Here is a 9,213-nt window from a genome sequence, read left to right as displayed (position 1 = left end):
TTGGTTTTCTTAAGCAAAATACGGTCGGTTTAAAACACCATATAAGAGTCAAAGTTTTCTCGCAGAAAGTAGTAGAAAACCTTGAAGAGTTTGATAGTCACACGAATACGTGATACAGATTTGGATCTGTTTAATATTAGACCTAAGTAAAGAAATTAGGCACCAGCTGGGCTGTAGATTTTTGAGTAGTTTAAGCGGATTCCAAGTGATGGGGCGTGAATTTTTTTGGCGAGTTTGCTGTTTTCATATACCTACTTATATTATATTACGTTGTTAAAAGCGAAAACTAATTGTATAGTTATAAATAACATAATCTATTCTTTCTTTTGCTGTTGGTTTTCCGAAGAAAATAAAATAAATAAAATATCAAATGAATGAATGAATCACTCAGTCCAATGAATATGAAAAACATCCTAAAATACACGTGACTTAGATTTGTCGCATATGGTATTTACCATAACAACTTGGCCGGACAAACGGGTGCCCAGTTGGGCTCGAAGCTCGGCTTAGTATACTAAAAAAATGTGTGTTTTAAATTTATTATACCAGGTGAGAGCCCTGTGTTTCCCACATGTCTGGCCAAATAGTGAATATGGTTCGAGGCAAATTTACAAAAAATGATGTCAACAAAAGCGTGCGACGTCTTCCAAAAAATACAAAAAACACGACGATACATTTTAAAATAAGTAGCCATCAACACACATCACGGTATCTACTTATTACTTAAAGAAAATATTATTTCCATATACTTCCACCATCACAGTACTTCGAGTTGCTGAAGATGTTTTGGCTCTAGCACCGTCTTTAAACCATCTCCAAAGGTCCCGATTGGGCCTAACGACCCTTTGATGATGTTAATGGACATTTGTCAATAGACAGAACCGAGGTTTACATACAGTGTAGCACAGAGGGGTTCGAAACCAAAAGCTGATACATGCCCTAAATTGTCACCCGGCAGAGGATTTTGCTGAAGGCTTAGAATCCGTTGCGATTACCGCGTTCAAATGTATGTCACTAATTTAAACAAATGACGTTATATTTAGAGTAATAGGTCAGTATAACGATACCTGAAACTTCTAAGCATTATAGAAGGTAACTGAAAGAAAGAAGCTTTTATTGTTTGCGTTGCGCAGAGAAAGCTCTGGGCGGGCGGGACGCGGGGCGCGGCCGGCGGCGGGCGCAAATAGCGGCAGCGCGCAGTCCACAGTCTCGAGCAGAACGCGCGCGCGCCACGCTCGCTCGCCGCGCCCTCCGCGCTCGCCGGCACGACCCTCGCTTCGATCGCGGGCTCCATAGTCCCGGACGACGCGCGGCACCGCGCGACTCGCCTCCTCCGACACACACTCCCTACAATCGACACACTCGACCGACCCATTCGAAACCCCCGAAGCACCCGTAACCCACCACCACCCTGGACTCGCCAGGAGAGCTGGTCACACGCTCCTCGGACGGGAACACGTGGCTCCAGAATCGATAGCCGAGATATCCCTCCTCGACGTACCATCCTCCTCAAGGTCACGCGGGGAGGTAAACATCACTTTCATTCATAATTTTAAAGCAATAAATATTCTGTACCCTATGATGATCAACGTGTTTTAGATTACACGAGAACGCGAGAGTAGGAATTTACTTTTTGGTGATATACTGTGATATATAAATGTAAGTTGAAGACAACTTTAGAGATATGTATTGATCACATTAAGAAAATCCCAAACTCGTGTGTTTGCATCGATTTGTGTAAGTGCATGACATCCAGTGACCCATTTTCGCAACTTCGACATTCAGCAGCCCAGCACCGTTTGGCAATAGGTAGGTGGAACAATTTCGCTATTCACTTTGAAGATTATTTTAAGAATACTGTGTCACACACAATGACACTCTCGAAAGCGCCCAAAACAGTTTTCGGTAGAACATTCGTTTTCATTGACAGAGATTTTAGAATAGCTATAACAGAAATGCAATAACTTTAGATCGCTGCCGATTCAGAGTTAGAGCTTATTCTCTTGGATTATTTTTCGAATGTTGTTATTCACCCCGCAGCGTTTGCCAAATGAAAGTTCACGTAAAAGCTTTGTTGCTAACTGACTTGCGGACGCACCTTTGCACTATATTTCTGAGTTAAAAACTTGCTTGAAAAATAGTTTAAAATAGGTAAAACTCAAGTGAGAAAATACAAAGTTACATAGTTGAAGATCTACCAATCGTCGAACTGTTTATTATATTTATGGTAGGTAAGTCGCTGAGTGTTTTGTGCTACTTTTCTGACGTAAAGATTACGAAACAAAGAAAATAAGGAATTAAGAAAAAAAAAGTTATAAAAGAATTATCGATGAAGTGGAAAGTCGGAAGCATTAGACAGCTCAGTGAGGCGAGGCAGAGCTTAGTTGGCACGCCGGTCTACAAACACCACTAAGCAAATAGGTACCTCCGCCTGTGCTCCCGTTGTTTGTATGACAGTTGCGTGACAGTACAGCTCATACACCGACGACACACTACTGTCTCTACCCGTCGCTATACATAAGTACAATTCATCAAATTTTAGTCGAAATAAAAACGATTTCCGTGACTGAATATTTGATGATATCAAATCGTCTTTCACTGAACATATTTCATGTTTTTGACTTAGTAACGTTTATCATTTTAGAGATCTATTACTGAAATATCGATTTGTAATTACTAACCGTTTGCGTCCAAACAAAAGATTAACATTATGAAATACATTGAATTAACTCTTTAGATGGTACAAAAATATAAATATCCTGGTTCTAATTTTGGGAATACTAAATGCCCTTAAAAAGACATCAACGACTTAGATAAGATATCGATTGACATACAAAAAATTTACACGGCCTCCAAGAACGAGATCTAATTATTTTGGATCATTGTACATATGAAAATATGTAAGTAAGTATTTATGTAAGGGTCTGAAAGGTTCCGTAGCACGTTTCCCGTTGATTGAGCTGAACCCCTTAGATTAGTGAACGGTGAAGGCTGGGCGCGACATACATAATGTAAGAGATATTGACTGGCGTGCAACTTGGGGCAATGTACCTATTCCAATATTGATCCAACGTCTTACGACGTACCTGGCTGTCTATTATTGATTATTTACGATTACTACCCCATGGAATAATAGAAAGTGCCCACGTTTTAATTTAGTTTGCTTGTAAGTAATTTGATTGTAAGCCACGTGATCGATTTACTTAAATACAATTATTTATTACGTAGATTACCACGAAGTGTAGATATATAATATATATGGACTTTCCAATATAAGGTCCTGGGACAATTGTGAAATTCTTACTTTACTATTTATCTCTAAGATTTACAGAGACTCAGCATTAGGGGTTGGCATTCTAAGATAAATTATGAGTGTTTGTAATAAAAATATACCTTATCGTGTTGTGCTAGATAATATATCAGTATTTAAGTACTAAAATAGTTTATAAACTAAATTTATATCTATCCTACACTACCTAGATACAAGATACTTTTTTACCATAACCACGAAGCTCCGTCGCTAAAAGGTTTAACATGAATCGAGGGTTGGAAATTAACCTAAGCATACTAATACTATACACCTTCAATTGAATATAACGTATACAGCCCATACAAGTTCCACTGCTAGGCACAGGCCTCCTGAGGGGTTATTAGAGCATACGTACTTCCACCACGCTGCTCCACAGAGGTGGTGGAGGTGTTTCTATTCATAGATTGACACGAAGAAATGATAATGGAAAGCTGTATAGCCGTGAAATATAACAGCGCATACTAAACGACTGGATCGAATTTGGATCTAGAATCCAAAAGTCCAGAGACGTAGAGTACGTATCGCAACGAAACCAAAGTCTACGTGAAGTTGCGGGCGAAAATCTCGAAGTAAAGTCTACATTATAATACCTAACTATATGTATGTATTTGTCTTTTCATTCAAGACTTAGAGAACTCTAAACACAAAACCAAAGCTGTTATTGTTGGTACTTACCAGTATTTTGAATGGCATTTAGTTTCGAATTGGTATTAACTTAAGCATTTGTCTTTATCGTTATTTGGTGAGGTCTACGCAAGTAAGGCAGGCTGGCGAACGGCCAACAGAGCAGCCGTGACCTGAAGGATTTGTCTCAGACAAATCGTCTACGTACAGTTGCCACAAACAACCGACATTGCCTTTTGGCGCCTCCAAACTTTATTATCCATCTTCTGACTCAGATATATTGTTCTCATTAAAGCATACATTTAAAGCATACTTAGAATTCACATACTTTATAGGAAACAGGTAAATAAAACGTAACTGAAATGATTATTCAAACTCAACCTTAGAACTGATAACTTCTAATTTTGTCCGACTCATATGAACCGACTATGTGAATCGGTGTAGGTCTTGTAGGTATATTCTTACCCGAGCAAATCTTTTTTATATCCAGAAGTCTCAGAACAAACAAACAGGAATGTGCACATTTAGCTTGGAATTAAATCCATCCCGAGCATGAGAATTAAATGTCGGGACACACATGGCCTCTTCCACATTTGGCCGCGTTCCAGCCCCTTCTCCCTCCCCTCGAACCTCTCACAATAACATGCTTACAAACAGATTTTATTTTCTTGTATTTACTATACAAGTATAGCATTTACGTTTACCGTTACTTTATTTACAAAATCCAAATGCGGGAAAAAGGTAGAAAAAGTATTACTCTCTATTTATGACTAGGTATTAAAACGTTATTTGTGTTATTTTATATTTGGGTGAATACATACAATAAAAAAAAGTTATGAGGCAACCCCAGGAAGCAAGGTTAATGCTTGATAATAGTCTTCCTGTTTCTGTGCTTACATACTTATTAACATCTCTTTCAAAAAATATTTTCATGGGTACAGAACACAGTCAGTATAAGTATTATTCTATTATATGTATGTGGGATATATAGAATTAAAAGGCATATTTAATTACTTATTTTGAATCCTTTATTTTATCCTTTTTCCAAAATACAAATGCCCCTTACATTCCGACCCCAATCTAATAATAGAAAAACATTTAATATTTTTAAAAAACATCCTTCCATCCTATTCATTAACCATCATCCTATTCATTAAATCATACCACAAACAACTAAATCCCCATTCATTATCTTTCCATAGTATTCTCTCTTACTTTCTACTCACTTTCCTACATGCTTAATAAAGCTTACAAGTAAATACTTATACCATATACCTACTTAATGCAGCTGTAGCCTGTAACACGACAAAATGAAGGCGCTAATAGTGAGCTCTACTTATCTGTTCCGTCGTGGCACTCGAACGTACAGACAATAGGCGGCGTTCCGCGTGGATGGTCACATAATCGCCCAAAGCTTTCAATCGAATCGCGGCTTAATTATGTTCCTATTCATTGAGCAGGGGTAATACAGTGTGAGACACTCGTGGGGTTAATTAGTAGGCTTATGTCGCGATAAGTGTTCGTCAGTTCGTCAGCGGATATTGATCGCGCGGCGGTGGCGGCGGCGAGCGGTGAGAACAAAGGGCGGTTGCTTTGTGCTGCCCACGCCGCCGCCCGCCCTGGCTTATTCAAAACAATCATGCTCTGTACAATACCAGTGTACAACTTCTTTTTTTTTAATTTTTCCGTGTCAAAAACTTGGGATGCTTTGTGCTTAAGATAAAGAAACAAATTAATTGTAGCAAGTATCTATATATTATGGAGTAAGTACCTTAAGTAACAATCATAAAACTTTAATAATGATTATAAACTGCTTCAAATATTGTGAATAGGCCATTGAACTAACTGTATGGTGACGTTAGAAGTGAACGTGAAGATCGCATTAAAAGTTTAACAGAAATATTTTTAATATTTTTACAGGTATACAAGTAGGTAGTTCATTTAAATATTTGCGTTAATCCATCACATTATTGCTTATAATAAAAGAGGAAAAGCTGTAATTTACTTACTACGTTCATACTTATTATGCAACAGCGTTGTTATATGAAAGAGTGGGAAATCAGTACGATTATAATTTCGTTGGCATCGAGAGTCGCGAGCACGTAACAGGTCCATTATAAGGCCATCAGGAAGCCTTCCATGGTTCTTTTCTCTCTTTCTTTTCATGCTCTAATATCGAGTAGCCAGATACTTCTGTATGCCCCCACTAATGTTTATTATTCCTCGCGTATCTATTCATCAACATGCTTACCTATAACATACATGCCTATGTAGATGTATACTCATTTCGATAAGTTGTAAGATTTTTTTATTTTAGTGCCCATGCGATCGGTCGTCTGACCATAAGCAGTTATTATAAATCTGGCATAAAGATGATAAGCAGCAAGTAGCATTCTCAGTATTATTTTCGCCCTTGATCGACCATAGACGGAATATATTCGGCTCTCGGCTCTACTCGCTCGTGTATATTCCGTGGCTGCTGTTTATTTATTATTCTCCATTCAATCATCATTCATCACGCTTAGCCAATAAAGTGTGTTAACAACAACAAATACTTATTTAATGCTCACCTACATATATGATAGAGTGATTTCTTCAGTATATTATTGTCGAATGTAATCATTGTAAGTATTTCAAATATTTAGGTAAAGTATTGCGTAAACAAAACCCCGCGACCGTACCGTCCTTATCGTTTTTCCGAGTCTGTGTGCAGGGAGCTTTACATGGTACCTACGAATAATTTTAATTTAAGCATTTATATTTTATTTTTTAGTGTTTTTTGGGGCACAGCTGAAAATCAGCGTTGTGGCACTCCCTCAATGTCGGAGTGTCACAACATATTGCTGAGCTGACGTCCCTTTTTAGAAATAAGTTTGTAATTACTATGTTCACTCGTACTGTTATACTAATACTTATATCTAAAATAAATGATTTCTATTCTATTCTATTCTAATAGGTACGGCTTTAATTTTTCGTCCTGTTTATATGAACTGTTCTTCTTATAGTGTGGGTTGTGAGGTGGAGCCTCATCAACCCTGGTGTCAGGGTTATTATTGAGCCGCCAAAGGCCCCTGACATGGCTCATGTAACGAACACATGTTACATGTTATGTTATATTAACTTATTTTATAGATTTCTTCTATTTGCGTTGTCTTACAAAGTTACTACATATCTGATTGAGACATAATATTATTATTAGCAAACAAGGATAGTTGGTACAGAACGATGTACGAGTAAGTACCTAACAACTCAATGAAACGTAAAATAATAAAATACGTGCATGCATGAACCAGGATTAGATAATGTAAGCTTAAGCCATATGTAATTTGGGTCGAGTATGCTGCGTGCGCGAGGCATCTTAAACATCCGAACTGTAAATGTCTGCGAGAATAATTGCCGTTGCGGTCGAATGGCCTCAGTTCGTTACATTCTACGTGGACAGTGCCAAGAGGCAACTCAAAACACTATCCCGGACCTAGAATTTAAATGTTTAGCTAGTGACGTCATAGTGGGAAAAATGGTCGTCACTAACTACTAACAGTTTAGAAGTTGTGGTTGTAAATTAAAAGATAAGTATCCATTAAAAGCACGAAAATGGAAAGCCTTGATTCATAACTGGTTATGAAACAGCCTAAAAATACCTATAAGTAACTAGTTACTGAAGAGAACGAACTAACCGTTTTGGATTTCTGGTGACTATATAAATAGTTAAGTATATAATTTTCTATATATAAACTCAAGGGGCTTCCCTTCCCCAGCGCTTATCGCTATCGGTCCACTTTGGACCTCTTCTCTTGGACTTAATCCTCTCAGACAACAACCTAAGCCGAGATTCGCAAATATCTTTCGAAAGGTAAGTACTTAAGTATAAAAAGATAAATGGGGAACAAATGGAATACAAACATATCAAATGTTTGCCCAGTTAGATACATATGATTACATATCTAAATTTCAATTTACTTAAGTCTTTCTTTTTTGTTTATCTTTATACCACTCGAAGAAATGTTTGTCATATGAAGACTCTTCATTGCGTTTATTTCATTGTCAGTTCAGGTAGTTTCTTATTAACTGTTCTCTTAATTATCATACTTACATTGGATCAGATTATTATGAAATCATAAGAGTCCAAGAGGGAAAAGTTTTTAATTATGCCACATTGATCTTAAGTAGACTCGCTCCGTTAAGATGACCCCTCACGGTCATAAATTCAAAATTAACATCAATAAAACATGTGTAATGTAATCGTAAATGTAAAAAGATTTTGAATTGTTGTTATTGTCACATGTTCCGCGTACACATAATGTTGTTTTGAGAAATCAAAACAACATTTTTCAAGTTGTTCCATTTTGGTCTCCCGGCCCTGGTTCATTTATAAGCTTGTGTGAAGCATGTTTTGATACATTCACCAAATTTTGCTACTCTCCTGATCCGATCCTGTATGTTCAGCTGTTTACTCCACCCACAATATCAAGGTTGATGCTTTTATAGTTTTTAATCGCATGTGATTGAATAAGCCCAACTGCTAATGGTATACATGTAGGGATTAAAATAGCGTCATTCTTTACTCTTCGCATAGCAGTAGTTGTTATTCATTTTTATTAATAACTTTATTAGATCATAATGGTAGCTGCGCCGGAGTCGACCGTGAGCAACATGTGGCTCACCATCTGATGGATCAACCACATCCCTCGAAATAGTTTGCTTGTTCCAAAACATTGTTTTATTGTTAAGCAGAAAAACTCAAGCTAGGTTACCTAAAACTATTTAATACAATATTAATGTCAAATACGTTTCTGTGCTAATTAGCAGATATGCTACCTAATTATCATTGATATCGTTTTTTAGGGTTTCGAACCACAAGAGGTAAAACGGAATCCTTATAGGATCACTTTATCATAAAAAATGTTCCTTCTATTTTTTGAGTAAGTATCTATAGGTATACAGGACAATTTACTTTTACTTATCGATTTTGCTGTTAACATTTTCCAGGCATTATAAATATGCACGTGTCTGCACATTATTACTCGTAGTTTACACATAGATAATGTACATATCTGTGTGTTATTAAGAGGACGCGATCTATTTCATATTAGCCGTAGTGCGATAAGGCAACAGCCACTCTGCAGCTATCGGCTATAATGCGCGATAAGCTCGAGCTGCCTCCAGGGCCGGGAAAATGTTTCGATACATCTATGTACTTACCTACCTTTGAGAGTTTAATTAGTTCTTACATTTCATTTCATCCGTTCCAAGGTTTTCTTACTGAGGAAACCAAATTA

At 37.3% G+C, this 9,213-nt stretch overlaps 1 protein-coding gene across 5 annotated transcripts in view; it reads left to right on the top strand.

Annotated features, from left to right (window-relative positions):
• The first annotated feature begins 1,207 nt into the window (after nt 1–1,207).
• Nucleotides 1,208–9,213, top strand: part of LOC126372294 (potassium voltage-gated channel protein Shab) — a 64,953-nt gene continuing 56,947 nt past the window's right edge. For 4 of the 5 annotated variants that reach the window (XM_050017981.1, XM_050017980.1, XM_050017982.1 and 1 more), the window contains exon 1: nt 1,208–1,527. The gene's annotated coding sequence lies outside the window, so the exon portion shown is untranslated. Of the gene's footprint in view, nt 1,810–9,213 lie in introns of all 5 variants that reach the window. The other variant, XM_050017979.1, reaches the window with a different exon arrangement.

This window comes from Pectinophora gossypiella, chromosome 14 (genome assembly GCF_024362695.1).
Source record: "Pectinophora gossypiella chromosome 14, ilPecGoss1.1, whole genome shotgun sequence".
Classification (NCBI taxonomy): Eukaryota; Metazoa; Arthropoda; class Insecta; order Lepidoptera; family Gelechiidae; genus Pectinophora; species Pectinophora gossypiella.
Note: the sequence above shows the minus strand (reverse complement) of the source record. Positions and strands in the feature narration are given on the sequence as shown.